General features: G+C 38.3%; 1 long non-coding RNA gene across 2 annotated transcripts in view; it reads right to left on the bottom strand.

Annotated features, from left to right (window-relative positions):
* Nucleotides 1-18,142, bottom strand: part of LOC112641769 (uncharacterized) — a 35,087-nt gene extending 16,945 nt beyond the window's left edge. Inside the window, exons 1-3 of one of the 2 annotated variants that reach the window (XR_004804476.2) lie at nt 17,986-18,142; nt 17,788-17,878; nt 8,433-8,630 (exon numbers count right to left, since the gene is read on the bottom strand). This is a non-coding gene — a long non-coding RNA (uncharacterized LOC112641769). Of the gene's footprint in view, nt 1-8,432; nt 8,631-17,787; nt 17,879-17,985 lie in introns of those variants that run through there. The other variant, XR_004804477.2, reaches the window with a different exon arrangement.
* Between the last annotated feature and the right edge of the window lie 7,514 nt (nt 18,143-25,656).

The raw sequence follows: 25,656 nt of genomic DNA, 5'->3' as shown, positions 1-25,656 counted from the left end.
TTTAAAAGACTCTTCTGACAAAACAGTCCACTCTATAGCTCAGAAGATATTCTCATCATTCTTGAAGACCATAAATTAAAACTCCTCCATCTTTCAAGTTGGAAAACTGGGTCTCCTATCACAAGACTTTTTTCACTTTTTATCTTGAAATAATTTCAAATTTATAGAAAAGTTGCAAAAACAGGGGGAAAATCCTGTATAACATAAATTCATCTAATGTTAATGTTTTGCCACATTACTCTTCCAGTCACTTTCTTTTCATCTCACTATCTTTTCTTTCCACGTGTACACACACACACACACACACGCACATGCAAGAATGTACACACATCCCCAGAACAAGAACATCCTCTTATATAACCACATTGCAATTATAAATTTAACAGTGATGCCATAATCACTATCTATCATTCAGTCTGTATTCAAAATCTTCCAAATTTCCCAATAATGTCCTTTATGGCAGCTTAGGATCCAACCCAGGATGCTGAGTTGCATTTAGCTGTTGTGCCTCATTTGTCTCCTTTCATCTGAAAGAGTTCCTCTGCCTTTCTTTGTCTGGATAACAATGGTTGTGAAGAGTGCAGTCATTAGAACAGGAACTAGTTTATACTCTTCTCAACCCCTTCTGGAGTTGGCTTTGCCTTAGCAAATGAAACTTGTTGTCTACAATTCTAACTTTCAGAATCTCTTCCTTAAGGGTGAATAAACCGAACAATTCATTTTCAGGAATCTTCATGTGTAGCACCTGAATCCGCATACACATACAAAGACTCAAAGGAAACCTAACGATAGTAGTAGTTGTGCCAGTGGTAGCTGCTTCTACGTAGAGCTCGCTCTATTTCATATATTTACTCATTTGCTCCTTATGATAGCTCCAGGAGAGTAATACAATTATTTTTATATCCTTTTTATAACAGGAAACTGAGGCACAAAGAAGTTAAGTAACTGGACAAAATTGCACAGCTAGAGTATGGCAAAACCTGAACTTCAACCCCAGCAGTCTGGCACTAGAAGCTTCCATGGGTTCCTTCTCTGTCAAATAAATCTCCTCACCACTTTTATAAGCATTCAGCCTGGTGAATGAGTACCTGGGCTTTATGATAGACTGCCATGTGATACAGGTAGTAAAATTCATAAGAACAATGTTCTGGTCTCCTTCATAAGCCCCATACTCTGCATCTGATCTAGGTCAAAAAAGAAGACCCAGAGAATCAATAAGTTAGCAACACAAAGCAGTTCCCTGAAAGCAGGAAATGGCAGTATCTGAACAAATTGTCTCTGAGTCATATTAAGTAAGTTAAACATTTACTTAACTGGCAGGAGTAAATATTACTTTTTTAATTGTTATTCACTTTAACCAATAGTTAGCTCAGATCCACTGCATATGGAAGATTATATTATGCATTTTGGAAAGAACCCAAATAGAAGAAAGGGTCTCATGGAGCAATATCCATTCATGAAAAGACAAAAGCTTAAGAATATTTACTAAAAAGCACACGTGTTGATACATTAGTATTACATAAAGAAAACACTATTCCCATAAAACCAAAGGGAACTGTTAGAGTAGGGAGAGCTTAAGAAGGTAAGTTCTTCCTTGAATGTATGAGCTGTGGTTTTTTTAAAAGATTTTATTTATTTTTTCATGAGAGACACAGAGAGAGAGAGGCAGAGACAGAGGCAGGGGTTGAGAAGCAGGCTCCCTGCAGGAAGCCCAATGCGAGACTGGATCCCGGGATTCCAGGATTGCACCCTGAGCTAAAGTCAAAGACTCAATCGCTGAGCCACCCAGGTGTCCCTGAGTGTATGAGTTTTTAAATGGGTTTAAAAAACCAAGGGGCTAAGTGGAGTTAAGAGTGTCCTGAGCAGGGTAAAGATGTGCAGCCGCAAGGAGATCACACGCAGGAGGGCCAAAGAGGGAGAGAGTCAGGGGCTTACTTTGGAAAGCTCAAGGATGCGAACAGCAAGTGTGGCCAGCATTCACTTGTTCACCAGATGGGTTTAAAAAAACAAGCCAAAACAAATGAGCTCAAGGTCATACCTGTCAGGAAGAAAAGACTATTTCAAAGGAGAAAAGACTTTCGGTTGAAGAGGGATTTTTGTTTTCTTTTGTTTTTTAATAACGTCAAACCAACTAAGCATGAAAGAGGAGTATGAAAACAGCCTGGTGGCTCAGGATCAGAGGAAAAGCACGGAGGCTTTCTAGAGAGTGATGTGTTCCAATGAACGGGGGAGCCAAAGTCAGGCAGCAGCTCACTGAGGTGAAAATGAGTAAGGGAGACATGTTGACTTCCCCACACTATACATTTTGTTACAGATATTTGTGAAAAGAAATGAAATAGTAATTGGACACTGTAATGAGGTCAAGGGAGGGAGACTTTTTAAGTAAAGAGAGAACACTACATACTGGTTACAAACTCCTTTCTGAGGCTGTGTCTAACCAGTGCTATAGATACAAAATCAACTCCTGAGGACAGTTTTCATGACTCCAGTCATTGGGAGAATGTTCAGGGGAAAAAAAAAACACACACACACACACACCAGGAAATTGAGAAATATAAACATTTGTGCAGAAAATAGTGGGGATTGTAGAAATAAAACTTCAAACTTTTGTGTAAAAGGCCATACTGGCTATATCTTAAGTTAAAAGGAAGGAAACAGAGGGGTGCTTCTCTGGCTCAGTTGGTAAACCATGCAACTCTTAATCCTAGGATTGTGAGTTCAAGCCCTGCAATGGGTGTGGAGCCTACTTAAAATAAAAATTGAGGGACACCTGGGTGGCTCAGTTGGTTAAGCATCTGCCTTGAGCTCAGATCATGATCTTGGGGGCCTGGGATTGAGATTCCCCCCACCGAGCAGGGAGCCTGCTTCTCTCCATCCCTCAGTCATTCCCCCTGCTTGTGCTCTCTCACACTCTCTCTCAAATAAATAAATAAAATCTTTAAAAATAAATAAATAATTCAAAAATAACCCACAAAAAAAATAAAAAGAAGGAACCAGAGTAATGTGCTCATATGAAAATACAAAAGTCACTTAAAGTTTAACATATGAAGGTTCAAGGCAAACTTAGAAATAACAGTAATCATGGCAGGTATAATTAACACTCCTGTAGTGCTTACTCTGTATGAGTATGTGAGTATAGAAGCAAAAGTCCTATGGAGACACTAATCTTTTCATCACATCTCAAGAGTTTTGAAAAAAAAAGGTAGAAGATGGATTTTTAAAAATATTTTATTTATTTATTCATGAGAGACACAGAAAGAGAGACTGAGAGAGAAGCAGGCATCCCACGGGGAGCCCAATGTGGGACTCAACCCAGGACCCCGGAATCACACCCTGAGCCAAAGGCAGATGCTCAACCCCTGAGCCACCCAGGCATCTCTAGAAGATGGATTTATTAACCAACTCAGTAAAAACATTTGCTGAACACTAGGGGCACAGAGATGAATTTACTGTGGCCCCTTTGGTCAAGGAGCCCCCAGTCCAATGCAGCTGGTAGAAACTATCGTCCATTGCACTGGTAGCTACTAACTATGAGGGTAACAAACATAATGTTAATGAAAACTTGTTTTACTGAGGCATGGGGTTCCACTCCGTAAACTCCCAGAAACCCCCAGCCTTCTAGCCCCTCTTTTATCCCAAGAGGATCCTGAATCACTCATGATACTCTAGCATTCTTAGCATTGTCTTACTCTAAGACTTGACTCTAATACCACCCCTCGGCACGCACACACACGTTGACTGAGGCAGGATGGTCTCAGTTGATTATTCCATTCCCGTTGTCACTTTTATCATAACCAATCATGCCAGGTAAACCTTGCTGTTATTACCAAGAGAGCCTTCATCTCACCTATCTCTTACTGGTATTCTGAAAGTTTGGTTCCTAAAGATAATTTTTTTGTAATCTTCTCTCTAAAGCAACTTGAAGTATCACTACTGTGTTCAACTTTGGCTAAGTTTCTTAACTATCTAGTAGTGAGGTTAAGAAACACACACACAAACACACACACTCCTTCGCTCATTAATCTAAATTTCAATGTTCTGATACCCGAGCATCAATCCCAACTCCTCCATTCCTGCCTAAAATTCCCAGGCAAATCCAGTTGAGTCTTTGAGGCAGCCAGGCAGACTCAATTTCCCCTCAATGTCAGCCAGGCCGACATGGCCACCTACATACTTCGCTGTTTTATTATGTGAGGAAGAAGCACCTGAAATGAGAGCTATAATGAATGAAAGATAATCATGTAACAGTGCCTCCAGCTTACTTCAGCAAAAGAAAGGAAGTGAAAGCCACACCCTCTATATATCCTTTTCTCTAGAGAATCACCAAATCACAGTGATTCAGCACATCATACTTTTTTGGCACTGGCACCTTTTACTATTCCATTATGACCCAAACATTGCTCCAAAAGTGTTGCTATATTAAATCTCACCAATGTTGCTAGAAAACACATACTTGAAGCAGGAATATAGACTTGTTACATGAAAAGAAAAGAGATTGTGACAGAAGCAGGCAGTGATTTAGTACAGATCAAAGTTCTTTTTGAAAAGGATTTTGTCGTTGGTTTACGCTCTTAGATTTGAGCTTTTGTTGACTCATTGTACAGCACTCAAAGCTTCACTGAGCTAATGTTTAGAAATTCATTCAATATGGAAGCAAAGTCCAATATTAAATTCTTAAGAGCATGTGACTCGGTCTATTCATACCTGGCTATGCACTTACTCAGGAGTCTAGGTACACAGCCACCCACCCACACAAGAGCATGACTGTAGAAAAATGGAATGGCCCCTGGACATTGAAGGAAAGCCAATACAGGGTGACTTTTCATAAGAATAAGAAAGAATACTATAGACTGGCCACAACTTCCCTCTGCACTGACATTCATATGCATACACAGACATTCTCACATGAAAACTCCTTTATTAAAAGCTTTAAACCAAATGAAGGAAAACAGTTACAACTTGAACTAAGACCAGTGAACAAGGTCTTGTTCACAGAATGTTACTATTTAGTTGTATCTATCAACTTCCTTGTTCCTCATTCAAATAATACACTAGAATACACTTTTTAAAACGTACTGGGAGTTGGGGCCACCTGGGTGGCTCAGTTGCTTAAGCGTCTGCCTTCAGCTCATATCATGATCCCAGGGTCCTGTGATGGAGCCCCACATCCGGCTCCCTACTAAGCAGGGAGTCTGCTCCCCCTCCTACTTTGCCCCCCCCTGCCAACTTGTGCATACGCATGGACCCTCTTCTTTCTCTCTCAAATTAAAGAAATCTTTTTAAAAAAGTATTCAAGTATAACAGACCTGCCATAAAGGGCACTAATGTGAAGTGCAGCATTGCTAGATTCTCCCATACGTATTTAACTATGTAACCACCACCCAATTTAGGATAGAGGACATCTCTGTGCGCCTCTAAGAAGGCTGCCTCTTGCCCCTCCCCAGTAGACATCCCCCACACAGAGGAAATACTATTCTGACCACTGTCACCACAATTTGTTTTGTCTGTTCTTGAGATTTATATAATTTAAATCTATAAGATAAATGCTTTAATTATATTTAATTTTTTTAAATGCAATACATTTGAAAAATGTTTCTCTCTCAACTCTGGCCTCCAGCCACTCAGCACCTCTACCCAAAGCAATCAATGGTACCAGTTTCCTATGCATCTCTACCGAAATATTTATTCATATACATGCAAATCCACAGGCATATACATAGTTTTTTCTCACACAAGTTCTAAAGAGTCCTATAAACACAGTGTCCTTTACCTTGCATTTTACACACACACACACAGATATCATGCATATTGTTCCTATTCAAGACTTTACTGATCTTTATTCTGCTGCAGAGTATTCCTTTAATGAACCAATTCCCTACTGATAAATTTTTATTTCTGAATGTTTTGCTATAATAAACCTTTTAGATATGTTATTCCACACACAGGGAAGTAGATCTATGGGAAAACATTCTTAAATGTTTTCAAGGACATATGCTCAAAGGACATAGCATTTGCAATTTTTATAGATTTATAAAATGACTCCAATGACAAAATTTTCCAGTTTAAGCTGTTTTCTGTTTTCTCACACATTTAAAAGGGTGTTATTAAATTTTTGGATCTTTGCCAATCTGACAAGAAAAGAAACTTCCTCTTTGTAGATCTAATTTGCATTTCTCCATTGTGAATGTGGTTGAGAATATTTTCGTGGATATAAGGGCATTTGTACATACTTTTTTGTGTACTTTTTTATACTGTTTCTTCATGTTCCTATTTGTTGGATTTTTTGAAGATACTTCTTATATACTAGGAAATTTAGCCTTTGTGAAATGTCTTGCAAACATATTCCCCTAAATTCATGTTTATCTATTGTCTTCCCTATATTAGCATTTACCATACAGATTTTTTTATGCAGTTGAATTTTATTGTATGGCTTCCGACCTTTCCACTCAAAGATTATAATAGATACTCCATGAATTCCTTTTTTTTTTTTTTAGTTTAAATCCAATTTACCAACATATAGTATAATACTAAGTGCTCATCACATCATTGGTGTTTTAATAGGTTGTGAATATAACTTCAACTTTTTCCATATGATCCAAGTTTACCTACACCATTTATTAAATAATTGCCTTTCCTCTATTGATTCAAAATGCCATTTTTATCATATTCTAAATTTTATTTGTGTTGGGGCACATTTCTACCACAAAAAACCAACGCGTGAAGATTCTCCTACAGCCCTGTGATCAAATAGGACCCAAACAGAAGTCTTGATTACCTCTGAAGATATGCTCCTAGGCCAAGGAGAGAATCAGCAGACATCATATATAAGGAATTACACTTAATGAACTACAGGAAATAGAACCATCTGAAAGGAATTTTAAAATAAATGTTTCAAATGTCAAAGAGAATCTGGAAGGCAAGAAAAGAATATTTTAAGAAAAGAATATGCAGATTTGAATGAGAGTTAAATGGGATGGATTGAATTATAATATATTGGTTTGACTTGGATGGAGCACTAAGCTAACCAATTATTAACTAAGGTTTGTTGTAAATTTTGCGTAAGAATAGAAAATGAAGGAAACAATTATTAATTTGACGATTAGAATGCTTTATTTTAAATTCCCTTAGAAAAAATACTTTAAAAATCATTCTAAATGTTTCATCTTAACTTCTGCAGTCATTGTTCGATAGTAATTTTTATTGGGAAGAAAGGGACAACATTTACCATTTAGAACACATGTTCTAAATTTAGCCTTTGTGAAATGTCTTGCAAACATATTCCCCTAAATTCATGTTTATCTATTGTCTTTCCTATATTAGCATTTACCATACAGGTAAATGTTTATCTATTGTCATGTTTATCTATTGTCTTTCCTATATTAGCATTTACCATACAGATTTTTCCTATATTAGCATTTACCATACAGGTAAGGAGTGGACAAAAGCTACCAATGAGAGAAGCATTGCATTGCAATTCTTCCTTGGAGATTGAAGGTAACCTTGAAAACCAACACAAGTTAAAGGTGTTTCTAATTGGCAAGGTAAGTAATAATGGATACAGACATAGTACAGTGTTATAATTATCATTCCAGGGAGTCCAGCTGGGCAGAGTCAATTTATTGTATATAAAAAGAAATAAGGGAGGAAAAAAGTAGTGCTATCATGTAGCATTTAGGAGTGTGTTTAGCTACAAATAACAGAAACCCAGAAGCAGTAGCTTAAATAATATGCTTGCCCTGTGCAACAAGGAGTTTGGGGAAGTCCAACATTGCTCTGGAAGCTCAACAGGCTTTTCCTGTTTTTTACTTCCACCATCCTGAGCATGAGGCTTTTGTCTTCGTGCTTGTCACTTCTTAGTTGCAAGATAGCTGCTGTGCCCCCACATACCACATCTGCACCCAGGCAGAGAGAAGGGATGGGGAAGTAGGAAGCCTGGATGTGTGTGAGGAAAACAGAAGCTATCTCAGAAACTTCTCTAGCTGCAAGACAGTCTGATGAAGCAAATATTTTTAATTTGGCACAGTGGATTAAATTAGGGTCTTTTAGAAAGAAAGAAGGGATGAAAATTGGCATCAACAGATACAGGGTTACCCCCTGGCCTCAAGTAATATTGTGACTGTGGTTTGGGTTTTTTTTTTTTTGTATATTTTTTTATTGGAGTTCGATTTGCCAACATATAGCATAACACCCAGTGCTCATCCCATCAAGTGCCCCCCTCTGTGCCCATCACCGAGTCACCCCATCCCCTCACTGTGACTGTGTTGAATAGCAAACATACAGAAAGTTATGGGCTATACCAATACATCTTAGTTTTGACAAACACTTATTCACATTCATTTTTGCTTAGTCCTTCCTACTTGTAGGCAAAGGTGAACTAAAGCAGTCCGAAAATTTCCCCTAATTTGTTATGACAAACTGGTCCATCTTTCTTTAAAAAAAAAAAAAAGATTTTATTTTATTCATGAGAGACACACACACAGAATGAGAGAGAGAGAGAGAGAAGCATGCTCCATGGAGGGAGCCTGACGTGGGACTCGATTCCAGGTCTCCAGGGTCACAACCTAGGCTGAAGGTGGCGCTAAACCGCTGAGCCACCTGGGCTGCCCTGGTCCATCTTTCCTTATCCACAACTGCAAAATATAAAAGCAAGACAAACAAAAACTATGAAAACAGAAAAAATGTTGTAACCTATTTTGTGGCAAAAACTTTATCTGACCTGAGAAAAAGAATTTAAGGTCTTCATTCATATGAATTACTGTGACTTTTTATTTCATATGTTGCAGAAATATTAATATTTGATTAAGGGGTGCTGCCCCAGACTCTGCTTGGAATAGGACATAATAAATAGTATCATCTAAATTTGAAAAGTTCTGAATTCCCAAACACTTCTGTTCAATGATTTGAATAGGGAATTGTGGAACCACACTTAGAAAGATGACCATGGGGATGCCTGGGTGGCTCAGTGATTGAGCCTCTGCCTTTGGCTCAGGTCATGATCCCGGGGTCCTGGGATCAAGTCCTGCATCTGGTTTACTGCAGGAAGCCTGCTTCTACCTCTGCCTATGTCTCTGCCTCTCTCTTTGTGTCTCTCATGAATAAATAAAATCTTAAAAAAAAAAAAAAAAAAAAAAGATGACCTCAATGCAAATACACAGTTTAGCAGAAAGTGTAGGGCAGTGGTATAAGTAACTATAATTGAAAAAAGAGAGATCATGGAATTTTGAGAGCCTCAAAAAAGGTCAAATTAATATGCTGCTTAGAATTGAGTACTTTAAACCATTTCTATAGTCATTTATGATGAGGGTATCAAGAATTATTTCTAAATTTTAAACATTACATACATTTGAATGCTAAAGTAGTCCTACGGCTACCCCCAGAAATATCACTGACCAGTATGGTTTATTGTTAATATTTGCCCCCTGTATCCCCAAAGGACAGCCACTGTAAAGGTTAAACTAACTGCATCAAAAGTCTTTGCTGTTGTTTGTTGGTCTGAGATGATCTACCTGAAAATTTCTAAGCAGAGACTTCTCAGCATTGCCATGCAAATGCTATCTAGTAATTCCCTATGAATACTTTGTGTGATTATCAAACTCCTACTGTAACACATTTATTTACATGGTAAGTAATAACCAAGGTATTCAATGTGTTTACCTTGTCCAATATCTGTATTATGTTGTACAAGACATTATACACGTATTGTATAAATAGTATTGTAAGGTACAAAAAGGCAATAAATTCACCTTTCTTGAGCTCTTTGCAGAGCTGCCTTTGGCAGCTGGGGCAGCTGAGCAGCGGCTAAGTGATTCAGCCAGGGGACAGCTAGCAGTGCTCCTCCACTTTCGGTGTGCACACAAATGGGGAGACAGAGGTTATGAAAATATGCATTCCAACTTAGTAGGCCTGGACTTGGGCCCTAGATCCTGCATTTCTCCAAAAATTCCAGGTGATGCAGATGCTGATTGGTGGACCACATTTTGAATAACAAAGCCCTAAAGCTTCTTCCAACCCCAAGTGATAATCCTCTCTAAAAGGATCCATATAATCTATCTGTGAAATGAACTACAAAATATTGAGTTATAATAGTTTACTAGTTAATCGCCTAGGAAGACAGTATACATCTCCGAATACACAAAGTCTTAGGGGAACTCCATGTGATTTAGCAATCTAGCTGGCTTGCCAAGAGGATAATGAAAAACATAATTGAGATGTGGGCGAAAACCTCCAAAGACTAAAAGCCTTTGCTCTGACATGCACCCTCAATATGGTTGTCCCCATGCCAAGATTTTACTAAAAGGTAATTAAACCTAACCTTGAAAAAACATGTGCTCTCAAGAGTCTCTTGAACCCTCTCAGCCTCAAGTGGAGTTAGGCAATTCTGGAGGACGCCATTAACATCTTAGGTCTATTACTTGCAAGGAACATTTAGACCCCATAAACAAATAATAAGACGTTAGTTAGATAATAGGCAATAAAAGAAGTAGGGCAAAGTGGAGAACCACAATAATCGAGGACAAAAAGGAATTCAGAGTGAACCATTTCTACAAGGACTATTATACTAGATTTAAACTGGTCTCTTTTTTTCTAGAAACTTTATACCAATTTATGTTTCTTACCATAGCCAAAGTCATCTTCTCCAAAGGATGCTATTCTGCTGTGAAATCAAAGGCTCACAAAGAAAAAAAATGCTCACTCTTTTTTAGAGAAAAAGAAATGCTAACAATTCCATAGGTTTTCACAAAAGCATACAGTTGTGTAATCACAATCACAGTCAAGATATTGAATACTACAAGGGCGTCTGGGTGGCTCAGTAGGTTAACCATCTGCCTTTGGCTCAGGTCATGATCCTGGGTCTGGGGATCCAGCCCCTGCTTCAAGGCCCCTGCTGGGCTCCCTGCTCAGCGGGGAGTCTGCTTCTCCTTCTCCCTCTGCACCTCCCCCTGTTCATGCTCCCTCTCTCTCTCATACTCCCTCTGTCTCTCAAATAAATAAAATCTTTTTTAAAAAGATGCTGAACACTTCCATCAGCGCCCAAATCCTTCCCTGTCCCTACACAGCGAGTCCTTTGTGCAATCCCAGGCCTTTGCAACCAGTGATCTGCTTTCCGTGCCTATAGTTTTTTCTATTCCCAAATATCCTAAATGGAGTCATACATTTAGGGCCTTCTGAATTGGTTTCCCAACTTTGCGGAATACTTTAGAGATTCATTAATGCTGTGGTATGTGTCAGAAGTTCATTTCTGTTGCTGAGCAGTATGCCCATTGTGGTGCCCTGAGGAGCCAAAACAGAGCCTATGGCAAAGGAGAACTATGCACCCCTATCTACGTGTTGTTATGAATTTTATGGGTATTTTCTTTCTTGAACATTTAAGTAGCTAAAAAGTATTGAAAATTAGAAAATTAGGTGTATTTAAATTCACATTAAGTATAAAAATTTTATTTTATACCAAAGCAGAATTCATTGTAATTTTACTTTCCTGGCTTTAATGGAAGCAAATTCATTATTAGTATTTTCAAAAGTTACTTATTTGCTTATCTCATTTCCTTTTGCAGAAGATATTGTATGAAGATTAGCATTGTTAAAAAAAAATCTCAAGGTCACTTCCAGGGGCGCCTATTTGGCTCAGTTGGTGGAACATGGCAACTCTTGATCTCAGGGTTGTGAATTCGAGCCCCATATTAGATGAAGAGAGTACTTAAAAATAAAATCTTAAAAAATAGATCACTTCCAAATTTGGACAAGATCACTCTAAGTAAAGTTTGTCAATCAGTTTTAGAAATCCAAACTCAATACTGATTTTACAAGTTGATAGTGTATATTGCTTAAAATTATGTCAGATGAAATTTCTTTAAGGATGTAAATTGTTGTACTATTTAGGAGCCAAATCAGTGGCTGGTTTTTGTAAATAGATGTAATCATAGAAAATAAGTTTTCGGGGATCCCTGGGTGGCACAGTGGTTTGGCGCCTGCCTTTGGCCCAGGGCGCGATCCTGGAGACCAGGGATCGAATCCCACATCGGGCTCCTGGTGCATGGAGCCTGCTTCTCCCTCTGCCTATGTCTCTGCCTCTCTCTCTCACTGTGTGCCTATCATAAATAAATAAATAAAATAAATTTAAACAAAAAAAAAGAAAATAAGTTTTCTAGTTAAAAATTTTAAATCTGAAAATTCTTTAATTTTTCATATCTCCACCTCAAGTGTGAAACTAGAACATTTATACTCTCTATTGGTTTTGTTTGATGTGCATTTTTTTCATAATAATTGATACTCTCATGCAGTGATTTGTAAATTTCTTACTTCTTAACTTTCCTTTTCATTTATTTTCAAATTCTGGAAGTATTCATATCTCTTGTTAAAGTTTTACATTCATCAAATATGCTTTAAAAGGAATTTGTTAAAAAAAAATAAAAGGAATTTGTTTGTTTGTTATAAGCAAAGGGATAGGCCTTCTGTTATGTATGAAACTTTATGTATAGTCACATGTTTTTAATATACAGCTTTATTAACCTTTTTGTTGGTTTAAAACATCATTCTATACACATAAGTCTCATAAAAGTGTGTGAACTATTGCACCAAGATGTTTTCAGTTACAGCATATTGTATTTTGTCATATTATATTTGTTAATATTTGAGAGGTGTTTTTAATTTGAACATAAAGTGCCTTGATGCAATTGATCTTTATGCCGTCAGGTGTTCTATAATATCATTCTTCAGGCAGGGATAATAATATTCCATCTGTCATTGAATTCACCAAAAAGGCATATGTGCTTTATACCATACTAGAAACAGTTTACAGGACACCTGGGTGGCTCAATGGTTGAACAACTGCCTTCCCCAAAGGTCATGATCCCAGGGGTCCTGGGATTGAGTCCAACATTGGGCTTCCCGCATGGAGCCTTCTTCTCCCTCTGCCTATGTCTCTGCTTCTCTGTGTCTCTCATAAATCAATAAATAAAATATTTAAAATAATAATAAATAAAATAAATAAAAAGTTTATATTTTGATTCACAGAAGCAACATTTTTGCATGTTAATACTATGAGCCGAGTATTGCATAAATTTAGCATAATCAATTTTAGGAGGAAATACTGGCTTGTACACCCTTATATAGACCAGCCATGTTTGCTCCATTATCATATCTCTGGCCATGAGCATTTTTATGGTGATATCATCTTTTCCAATTTACTAAAAATTTTACAAGCTAGACCATATCCAGTTTTCTTATTTCCGTAGTCAGTAGAACTTTCTTTTATTGATACCATTATTCATAATGTGAATATACCTAATAATCTGACACACCTGTTCACAATGATCTATATAAGGTATAGTCAAAATTATTTTGCTTCTTTTATTCTCAATAATTTTTCAGATTTACTATATGATTTACTAGTAACATCACTATTTTACCTTGAATTTTATTAGACAAAAAAATAATGGATTCATGTATATGATCAGCCATGTGATTAGTTCTATTGACAGTAATGATCTATAAGTTCAACTAAATTTAGAAACATTCCAGCATCTAGACTTCCAATAATTTCTTGTCATTCTCTAAGAAGTAAATTATTTCTGCACTGAACATAGCATCTAAAATCACTTGCAAAATATCCCACAATTTTTGTTTCTCTAATTTTATTTCCTTTTGCAAAGCATTATCTATTAGTCTGAATAATTAAAAAAATACTTGTAGTTTAGAAAAGCATTATGATAAAATGTCACATTTTTATGGCAAAAAATGCTTAAATCTTCCAGTCTCTGAAACCTGTTTTTGAGTTGCAAATAAGATTTTGTAGTATCACTGATAAAAAGCATGCATGAAAGAAACAATAAAGGCAGAGACTTTTTAGAATAAATGAGCCAGTCACAATTAATTAATTTGCCTTTAGAACATTTTTTTAAAAATAGTCTCTTGAAATCTTCAGCCAGTATGTGAAATAGATTCACTATAATATGGATCTTATCTTGGGTTAAGTCTATTAAAATCACTTTTTTTTACTGAAAATTGGTAGCCACAATGGACCAATATGAAAATTTATTACAAATGGCATTTTCTTGGGGATCCCTGGGTGGCTCAGCAGTTTAGCACCTGCCTTTGGCCCAGGGCGAGATCCTGGAGTCCTGGGATCGAGTCCCACATCGGGCTCCCTGTGTGGAACCTGCTTCTCCCTCTGCCTGGGTTTCTGCCTCTCTCACTCTGTGTCTCTCATGAATAAATAAATAAAATTTTTTAAAAAGGCATTTTCTTGCTCTCTTGCTTATACTTTTGTTTAGTAGTTTCTGAAATGTACATTTCCTTTTCTTCACTTTTTTATTCACAATTCGAAAATGATTCTTTAGGTAACCCAGAATTTGCTGGTTCTATTCTAATAATATCAATATTGGGGACTTGATTATTTTTGGTGGTCGAAGCACTGTGTTTTCCAACCAAACCTGTAACTATCCCACATAATTCTGATTCATTTCTACATGCATTCTTTCTCCTTTTCCAGAACATCATATCTATCATCAAATATGGCTTTTTAGAGGTTATATTTCTGAAAAATGAATTTTTAATATGAATTTGCAAAATATTTCTTTTTAATCCATGAGGCTCCAGTAAATATTATAGTCAAGTAGAATTAGCTCAATTCATGTAAATTATATTTAACAATCAAATATATGTACATAAAAGTTTGTGTCAAAAATGTAAACCAATTACAAATAGCAGAAAATTACACACCAGCTTTTCAGACAGGTAGGTAAAACAAAAAAGTAGTTTAAAAAAATCGGATTGCTATAAAGACATGAAACACAGTGAACTATTTATCATTGTTTTAAGTGAATAAAGTGTAAAAGCATCCTGAGTTCGTGATTTTCTTGGTAAAATTTTTTTCCTGGCTTGAAATTGATCAAGTTCTATTCCTGAAAAGTAAAACATATTATTAATGTATTTCAGAAATAAATATTACTTATTTATATGAAAAAAGCTGGTTTTCTTACTTTTTAAATAAAGATTTATTAAATAAAATCTGTATACCTTACATCAGAGCTCTTACTATTTTTAAAATCACACATGCATGTATTTGTAACAAAATAAAAATTTCCCATTTATCCTGTAGTACTATGGATTAAAGTTATAACAATACAAAGAACTTGCTTCGTTTGGGAACAATTGTCATAACTGTTCAAAGAAAGAAAAGAAAATGAAAGAAAATGCTAATTTATTTACAAAAAAAAAATCATAGTACATGATATTCTGCATCTTGCCTTTTCTTCTAAAGAAAGAAAATGCTAATTGGATCATTTTTTACCTCCTTGCACTTTCACTCTCAGCTTGCTTAACTCTTAGGGTTGTCTATGTGCAGGATCAGGTTCTGTTTTAAATTTTTGTATTTTGTTCATTGTGTAGTTTTTACATCAGTTTTGTTTTTTAAATATTGCATTAATATTATTTATCTTGATCACTGAGTATTTTGGTGCTCCTAAATTTTGTGCCTGAGGCAAGTACATCATTTGCTTCATCCTGATCCTAGGCCTGCTCCCCTGTATGGATGTGCCACAGCTGGTTTTTCCAGCTGAATAATTTTTCATTGTTTCAAGTTTGGGACAACTGAATAAAGCCACTATATATGTGTGTGTAGAGATTTTTATGAGAACATACATTTTCATTTCATTTGAGTAAATGTCTGGGCATGGAGTTGTTGCATATGAAGTGTACGTTTACCTTTATAAGAGACTGGCAACCATTTTCCAAACTGGCAATAACACTTTGCATTCTCACCAACAGTTTATGAGAGTTTCAGTTGCTCTGCACCCTTGTTAGCACTTGGTATTGTCAGGATTTTTTAGCTGAGTCATTCTAATAAGCGTATAGTGGTATCTTGCTGTAGTTTTAATTGGACTTTCTCTAATGTTCATGACTTATCCATGTAATGATTTATACCATGAGCCTATTAAGAAAATGGCATATGCACATATTTTGAAAAAGATAGGTTTAAAAGGCAAGATGCAGGGATGCCTGGGTGGCCTAGTGGTTGAGCATCTGCCTTTGGCTCAGTTTGTGATCCTGGGGTCCTGGGATGGAGTTCTGAATCGGGCTCCCCATAGGGGACCTGCTTCTCCATCTGCCTATGTCTCTGCCTCTCTCTCTGTGTGTCTCTCATGAATAAATAAATAACATCTTAAAAGAAAAAAAGGCAAGATGCAGAATATCATGTACTATGATTTTTTTTTGTAAATAAATATATGTACACATAATTGAAAGAACACATAAGAAATGTTAACTTCTCTAGGGAGAGAAGAGAAAACTCTTACTTAATACCTTTGGGACAGTTTAAATATTTTTATAAGCATGTGTTACTTTGTTGGCTAAAGTACTGTTTAAAAAATTAATAAAATCCATGCCTCTTATGGGAAAATATAATTTAAAAATCATCCAAAAAACCAAAAGAACCTCAGAAGATTGCTCATTTCTAAAGCTCCAATCACTCACATTCTAATAATCTTAGGACCACAGAGGCACAGACAGGGAGGCCATGGGATATCAAGAAATCCTATGTCTACAATAAGTAGTTATCACTTCCAGAAGCTGCAACTTGTAGAGAACAGCTCCTCACACATGTGCCAAAGGAACCTTACCTGTGCTGAGACAGAAAGGACAAGGTGGAAGGGCCCTTACAACAAAATCTGCAATCATTTTTTAAAGATTTATTTATTTGAAAGAGAGAGGGAGAGTAGGGGGAGGGACAGAAGGAAAGAATCACCACAGATTCCCCAGTGAGCTCAGAACCCATGAAATCATGACCTGAGCCAAAACCAAGGGTCAGTTATTCATTAGACTGTGCTACCCACACAGCCTTTCTATCTAGAAAACCGGAAACTATTTCACCAGCCTCCCCTAGAAGACTTCTGCTTATAGCTTGTAGGATAAAACCAAGCCATGTGGAGGCTCAGTGAATGAACAGACATCTGCCTTGGCTCAGGTCATGATCCTAGGGTCCTGGGATCGAGTCCCACATTGGACTCCCTGCAGGGAGCCTGCTTCTCCCTCTGCTTATGTCTTTGCCTCTCTCTGTGTATATCTCATGAATAAATAAATAAAATCTTAAAAAAAAAAAAAAACCCAAGCCATGTGGCTGCCCATAGCTGCAAAAGAGACTGGACTTGCAGACAGCCATAGGGTCTGCCAACCAGCAGTCTCTGCACCAGGGTGGTACACATTACACGTGCTGGAAAAAGTGGGTTTTGAGATGCTGTCCAAGAATACCTAAAATATGGCTTCTTGAATGACTATTTACAAATAACATTGTCAAACTAATAAGAAAAAGAAACAAGTGTGCCAAAGAAACACAGGGTGAAGAAAACACCTCTTCAGGAAAACAAGTGTGATTGTCCTTCTCAAAAAGTTTTTAAGAAAATAATATTGTATTCATAGTAATATTATAAATGTGTTGCTACCCCACACTGGACTTTCTCTCCTCCTGCTACTTTGTGAGAGAATGAGACCAGTAGATAGGCTTACCTGAAAATAAAACATCATAATTCTTAGACATGAGCAAAAGCCTGCTGTGTTCACATTGTGCTAGGCTCTGAAGAGCTTTCAATCCACCTGCAGAAAGAAGAGTTATATACGTTAAACAAATAGAGAAGTATGCCTTCTAATAATGAATCCTGTGCCAAACTGTGGGGTTCAAGCCACAGAAGGTTAGGATGTAAACAGTAGGCAGCCACCATGGCTGTAGCTCCTCAGCCAATTCTCCTCACAGGGGAGTTTGAGCTTTTCCGATGGACTCCGTGTCACTTTCCTTACCTTTTTCTCACTTCTTCCCAGAACAATACTTGTCCCAATTCCACAAGGCAGAGAGAGTGACATTTTCAACTTCTTTCTGGCACCAGCTCCCCTACAAGAAAGCTACAAGTAAGTACTCTTCCAGGCACAAAAAGAGGAAAAAAACTTCCTTCAACTATCCTTTTTTCTTTTGGAATCAAAAGAAAAAAAGAAGCATACTTCTCCTTAAAACAGAAGCTGGCCAAAAAAGTTTTGTCCAGGATTTTAAAAATGGGTGTGCATGGATGAATAGTTTTCAAATAATTTGTCCCGGAGAGGTGAGCCTTCTTTTGCCCTGGGTTAGTCACATGAGTGGCCTTTTTAGGCAAACAAACACAGAGCAAGAAAGCAGGCATTGTCCTGGGATTAGGATAGAACTCAAGCTTTTGTGTCTCAGTCAAGTCTGAGATCCTTGTTACATAAAATTCAACACTGGGGACACAGTGGATCAATTTGAGTGAGTCCAGGGTCTTCTGGGAGGCATGAAACTGGTTTAATCAAAGCCAATTTGCAATTGTGCAATTTTCAATGTGTGAAGATAGGAGCTATCTATGGAGGTGGACCAGGATAGCTCTGAAATTAACTCCAGGGTCTCAGAGGTCTCAGTGAGTGAAGGAAGCTCAGGTCACAGGCTCCTGAGTGAATGGAGAAGGAATGCATTAAACATGGATCCTGCTGAAGCTGGAAGGCCTGCTGGCCAGAGAGTAGGACATGGTGCTTGTGATCCAAGAAACAAGAGCTGAGCACCAGCTTCTGATGCATCTGCATCAAGGCCCAGAATGGAGGGATGGGAATCCCACCCACCCCCAGGAGTTGAGCAGGAGGTATCATTTCAGAGGGGACTGTCATTCATCTGCAGATTGGTGAGGATTGTTTTCTCTACAACAGGCTGTGCCTGGTGGGGATGGGGGTGAGGAGGATGGCAACAGCTGACTTATCACTTAAAAGTTAGACAAAGGTCCTGTTTAGACATTAGAAATACCGTGGTGTTGGAGGGGGTGGGGAAAGACAAGGGGGGCGGTTATTTCAACAATTCATAGAAAGGAACCTGAAAGGGGGACTATGAGACTTCTCGTTAATCTGGCAACTGAGGTTCTTGAGCACTGTTACACGCAATATGAAAATCTAAAAGAATGTGACCAGTTGTACTCAAATTCATGAAGCAGGTAAATCCAATCACACATACAGCATAACCCTCATCCAGGCTATTATCTGACACAATTTTTTGAAGCCATATCAGAGGCACTATAATTTAGTGATTGAAGGCAAAGGCTTTGAAACCAGACAAGCTGAAACCAAGTTCTAGTTCTGCCGCTTGTTTGGGAAGTAATCCCAGGAAACATCGGGCAGAGAGTAAGGAAATAAAAAAAGAAAAGGAAGGAAACTAATAAAGGATCTATTATCAACTCATCTGTCATGGGCACACTTGGAGCACAATCCTGGCTGGGAAATCCTAGCAGACAGAGCAGAGATTACCTCAGAGTTGTCCCAACCCAGGGCTAGGAAGCTGGGGTATTTATCTACCAATCTCTGTCCACCATTGCTTCAGAGCTGCTCCAGGAGGCATTAACTCTCTGGCACTCTGGCTCACCACAATGCTGCAGGACCACTTGCTGTGGCTCACCACAATATTCCCAGGACCAGAACAAAGCCCTCGGGGTAGAGAATCTCAGGTGTTCATAGTAAGCAGGCTTGGGGAGGAGAACAGAATAGTGGGCCATTGGCCATGTAAGCCACTCAAAGTAACAGGGCTCACCCTCATGTAGTTCAGAAAACATTTGCAGAGACATTACCACATTTTATCTTCACTACCAACCTGAAAGATTGTAAATTGTACTTTAAAGGATGGAAAACTGTTTGCCCATCAGAATAGCTGAGCCACCCACAGGCCGAGTATCATGAGGGCTATGAAATAATCCACCTGCTTGGAGGGCTGCTGAAGGAGAGTCCACAGTAGAACAAGAGGAAGAAACTATTTAGAGTCTGGGCTGATATTATAAGTATGTTCTGTGACAAGAATTCTCCCTCTGAATTCAAGAGGGAATCATAGAAGGGTTTTCGAAGTTGGGGTTGGAGGAGGAGGTGAGATAGAGGAGACCAAGAGGGAGTCCACAGAGCCTTGTGCAATTCTTAGACTTGCCTCCTCTCCTGCCCCTTTTAAATGCCACTCTCATCCTACTGACATCCTTGCTGTTCCTTGACCACTCCAACTCCCCTCCAGCACAGGGCCTTTGCACTGGCTGTTCCTCTGCCTGCAATGCTCTTCCTCAGATAGCCACTTGGCTGAACCTCTAACTTCCTTCAAGTCCTTGTTCAAATCATTCTTTTTCAGGAGGACCTGACTACCCTGGCTTCTCTATCCAGGCCATATCATGTCCTCACCGTGCATTTAACCTCACTCTCTGGATCCCCTGTCCTAATTTTTCTTTTTTTTTTTTTCTTTTTTTTAATTTTTCTTTTTTCCCACAACACTTAACACTTTCTGACTTCCTAGATACCTATTTACTGTATGTGTATGGTATGTCTCCTCTCCTTGCTAAAACATAAACTCCAGAAGGACATCTTTGTTTTGTTCCCTGATGTATCCCAAGCACCTAGAACAATATCTGGCCAGTGGTGAGTACTCAATGAACATTGAGAAACGAGTGAACGAATGCCAATGTTCCTAAGCCCACAAAGGAACAAGCAATGTACCATTCCATGCCTTCACCATAACTTAATGTCCCCAGCCTCCAAGAAGAGAAGAGACTCCATCTTGTCCCTTTCCTGTCCCTATCCCACTCTTCCACATCCCCCCCCCCCCACTAGGTCTCAATCTTTCCTTTCCTTCCTGACATAGCAACCAGAAGCTTCCTCCTAGTGTGAGTAAGCATTTTCTTTTCGCTTTCCTTTTAAGTGTTAGTGCTTTTGTTTCCCATAGGAAACAGTTTATTTGGTAACTGCCTATCTCCTTTCGTTGTTTTTTGTTTTTTGTTTTTTGTTTTTGGACACAGTAGAGGCCATGAACCATATTTTGCTTTCAGTCATATTTGTCAAAAAAAAGAAAGGAGGGTAGGACCTGTTAAATGGTCAGTATTAGGTCTGGGCACTGCCCTTACATTGTCAACACTATGTTTACTTTGACATATTTACAGTGTCTGAAAACATTTGCTCTAATTCCACAGTCAAGGTTAAGAGATAAATATCTGTATGAGAGAAGAAGATGGAAACTGGCCCATGTGTCAAATGCAGGAGAAAGGACAGAGCTACAGGCTAGAGAGTAACAGGTCTTACTCCAGAATGAAATCAGCAGTTTTTTAAAAAAGTATTTAAATAATTCTAATATGGGAGTACCTGGGTGGCTCAGTCAGTTCAGCAGTCTGCCTTTGGTTCAAGCCATGATCCCAGCGTCCTAGGATTGAACCCTGCATCCAGCTCTGTGCCCAGTGGGAGACGACTTCTCCCTCCCCTCCTCACTGGTGCTCTCTCCCGCTATCTCCGTTGCTATCTCTCTCTCAAATAAATAAATAAATAATAAAATCTATAAATGAATAAATAATTCTAATATGTAAGCCAAGAACTAAAAATTGTACTTAAGTTCTTAGAGCAGCATTTCATATTCTGATGCACCCTCGTGAGTGTTGTGTAGAATTTGCAATTTCGTTTGACTAATCAATAACTAGTTTCATTTCCTACATCTAAAAATCACAAGCAATTAAGTATATGAAGAACATAGAAAATACGCAATAGGGAAAAATCCCAAGTAACCCTCACTTTCAGTTTTAAAGAGAATAATCTGACATAGAGGGGACAGAGGAAGAGAGACAACTGGTACCGAAATAGTCCAGAAACTTCTATGAAGGAAATACCAGTGTTATAGACAAGAAAATTGATGTCAGAAGCTTGCTCAGTGTCACCCACTGACAATGGTGGCAAGATTTTTTTTAACCTTTTTGCTCCTACATAATCTAGAAAAATGGACAGAAGTCTCTATAGTGCTGCATTATTCTCAGAATGGTGACATAGAAGCTATTTGAAATGACTGAGTCAGATGAATCACTAATTCTACTCCTGGAACCAATATTACACTATATGTTAACTAACTTCAATTTAAATAAAAACTGAAAACAAAACAAAACCCAAAGAAATGACTGAGTCAGAGCCTGTCTAGAGAGTACATAGCCGCCAGCCCCAGTGAGAAACATGGACACATGTGGAAGAGGTCAAAGTGACAAGTGCAGCTTTTACAAGAAAAATCTAATGATGTAAGAAAGTCAGTAGCCAGGATTGCACTTGCTTAATTTATGCTTAAAATTGTACTCGGTACTTTTCTACCAGACTCTAAAAGCAGTAAGGAAAGCAATATTACAAAACTTCATCTAAGACATCCTCCTTATTTGGCGTTAATCTGGCAGTTCCTGGGAAATGGGAACTTGATCACTACTTTAGAAATGAACAATGAGCAAACTTCTTGCGCATTTGTAATAAAACCTAGATCCTTATTATGATGGACTCTCTGCCTTCATAGCATGACAGGGTCCTTCTTGACACCACCTCACTGACTGGTCTCTGGGTAGCTACTGTTCTTCCTGTTTCTGGACCACATAAAGTACTACCCCGATGGGGTCAGGGAGCCCTTCCAAATTCTGATAATCTCAAATGCCATTTCTCATTTGTGGCACTGCTGCCACTGGGGACCTAAAGCTTTTTTGCTGTGGGAGGCTGTCCTTTGCAATGTAGAAGGTTTAGCAGCATCTCTGGCCTCTACTCAATAGACACCATCAACACCACCAGCCCCTTACCTGCCTCCAACCACCACCACCACCACCCTGCTACATGCTCACTTGTGACAAACAAAATATCTGCACATTGCCAAATGGCCCCCAGGGACAATATCACTCCCGGTGGAACATCATTGCTCTAGCTGGTTCTAGCTCATCTTTCAGGTTCCAACATAAATGTTACCTCCCCTGAGAGGCCTTCCCTGGTTGCCTAATCTAAAGTCCTTTTATTACTCTCTCTCACATCACCCCATTCCTTTCCTTGATAGACATTTGCACAATTTATGATTACATACTTATTATCTTATTTCCTTGTTCAATGTCTATCTAACACATTGCACTGGAAGCCCAATGAGGGCTGTGACCATGCTAATTTCATTTGATCATACACTCAGCAGCTGGCACAGTGCATGACACCCTGAAGATGATGTTTGGTTAAAACCAGCTAAGTATATTATACTAACATATCAGAGGATTGTGAGGTTAGATTTACTTTGCATTCAAAGTCCCTAGATAGACCCAGTTCTATGCAGGATTATATCCCAGGATGTAGGATAAGTAACTGCCTTATGGTTATAGCATTTGTTAAATGCCCCTTATGGAAGGACCATTAGGTATAAAATTAAGTAGTTTTTAAATTTTGGGCTCAAAGAGACTTGGATCCAAAGCCCAACTCTGCCACTTACCAACCCAGATTAATCACTTCATTGATCTAGTCGTCTGCTCTGGAAAATAGGGACAATAGTGTTTGCTTCAGGGGTATCTGGGTGGATCAGTTGGTTAAGTATCTGCCTTCAGTTCAGGTTGTGATTCCAGGATCCTGTGATCCAGCCCCGGGTCCTGGTCCCACTCTTTGCTCAGCAGAGAGTCTGCTTCTCCTCCCTCTGCCCCTCCCTCCAACTCATGCTCTTGTTCTCTCTCTCTATTGGATAAATAAATAAAATCTTTAAAAAAAAATAGTACCTGCTTCAATAGAGCTGTACTAAGGAGTAGGGATATTATTTATAAGTTGTCTGGCACATAGCAATTGCTCAATAAAATGACAAATGTCATCAATAATTTTTGTAATAATAATACCAATAATAATTTAGTCTTGTTAATCCTGGGTCTTGCCAATCCAATCACACTCACAATTGCCATTCACCCTCCAACTGACAAGTTCAGTTCCAGCAGCCAACCCAAGGATTAGAGACCCTGCAAATAGGTAGGATCTGTACCTCATGTTCCTACCTCTAGCCTGGTATGCACTGTGCCCCAACTAAGCCTAGAGCCCAACTAATGCAATCTGTCTCTAACTCCAATCATCTTTGTTCTTGGCTTTTGCAAATTTCTTGGCTTGTTCTCTATTTCCCTTTCCAGTACAAACTTTCCCGAGGCCCACCCATTTTATTAGGGCTCAAACATTATCCTAGTTGTTTCAAGCCTCCTCTCTATGCCAATAACCATAGTCTATCCAACAACATAGACCAATCCAAACTACAACAACAATTATAAACAGCAACACTACCTAGAAACTCCCATGTGGCCCCCATCCAGTAACCAAATGCTGGCCAGGCTGGCATGATTTGAGTCAAAATGTCCTTCTGGAGAGTAGGCTACTGACTGCTGAAAGCACACTGCAAGCTGGAATAGACTTGAGGAAAAAGTATATGGATTATTTGAAGAGAGAAGAGGAATAGGATATATGGCTGGAAATTGCTAAGTCAGAGCCCCATGCATCTCCCTGCTTGGTCTCCACCCCTAAGGTACTAAGGTCCCAGATAATGACAATATTTATGGAATATCTATTGCAAGGTCTTCAAAGTACACCCATAACCTTGAAAATAGCTAAACATAGCCATAACTATTCCTATATTTCTGAAAAATCCAGTTCTTATCAAGATTGAGATGAACTACCTCTGAGTGTCCTAACTTAGTGGTCTGGCACGATGTTTTAGCAAATTCTTCCTTGCATTTAATATCACTAGGTGGGGCTGACATAAGCTAGTAAAAATTTAAACCCTTTTCTGATTGAGCAACATATTAGTGCCAGTGAAAGAGAACCTGTTGACACATATGGCTTACGAGGCTAGAGAGCAAAGAAAAAGAATCATTGTCCTTGGCTTCTAGTTAACTTTCTTTCCTCTGTAGCTGCAGGGTCAGAAAACTTTTTCTGTAAGGATCCAGTTAATAAATATTTTAAGCTTTGCTATTCACATATAATGTCTGTTCCTTCTTCTCCTTCTATTTTATCTTAAATCGTGTAAATATTTGAAAACCATTCTTAGCTCCTAGGACATACAGAAATAGTCTATGCTGTCCCACAGGCCATAGTTTATTGATCCCGCTCCAAACCAACAACTCACAGATATCTGAGTAGTGGCCTTCAAACTGACAATTTAAGACAAAGTCCATTTGTCTTATTTGGAATACTGTGCTCATTGGTAAAATTTCAGTTATCCTTGAATAAACTTCCTGGCACTTATAAAACTCCTAAGTTATTGGTAATTCATTGAGCTTATATTTATGATTTGTGCATTTTACTATATGAAAGTTATATCTCAATTTTTAAGTTTTAAAACGTTATTAGTATATATTCATTTAATATCTATTTGTCTCTGTGTCACTTTCCTTTTTAACTTTTTAAAAAAATAATCATTAAAAAAAAAAAAAGTAATCACTATACCCAACATGGGGCTCAAACTCCTGACTCCAAGATCAAGAGTCGGATGCTCCACTGACTGGGCCAGCCAGGTGCACCTCTATCTTGCTTAACTTTTTATTTTTGGAACCACATCCAACTTGAAGTAGGCACTGATTTATTGTGTATTATGGAGAGAAGAGAGACAGGAGGATGGATGGTGGTTGAGGGAGGTATAGAGGAACATTGTGAACACAATAACCCAGGACTGTAAACTAAAATGAGTCATAACTGAATGGCCAGATTGCTTGAAAAACACCTGTGACACAGACAAAATGAGGCACCTGTGGATGCCTGGTTCAAATAAATAAAATTGTTGTGTGAAAAATCACAGAATTGTTAAGTCTGTGGTTACAAGGGCTCTTGCAAATCATCTAGTGCAGCATAATGGAGGAATCCCCAACAAATTTA

Source organism: Canis lupus, chromosome 12 (genome assembly GCF_003254725.2).
Source record: "Canis lupus dingo isolate Sandy chromosome 12, ASM325472v2, whole genome shotgun sequence".
NCBI lineage: Eukaryota > Metazoa > Chordata > Mammalia > Carnivora > Canidae > Canis > Canis lupus.
This window is presented reverse-complemented; position numbering and strand designations above follow the sequence as displayed.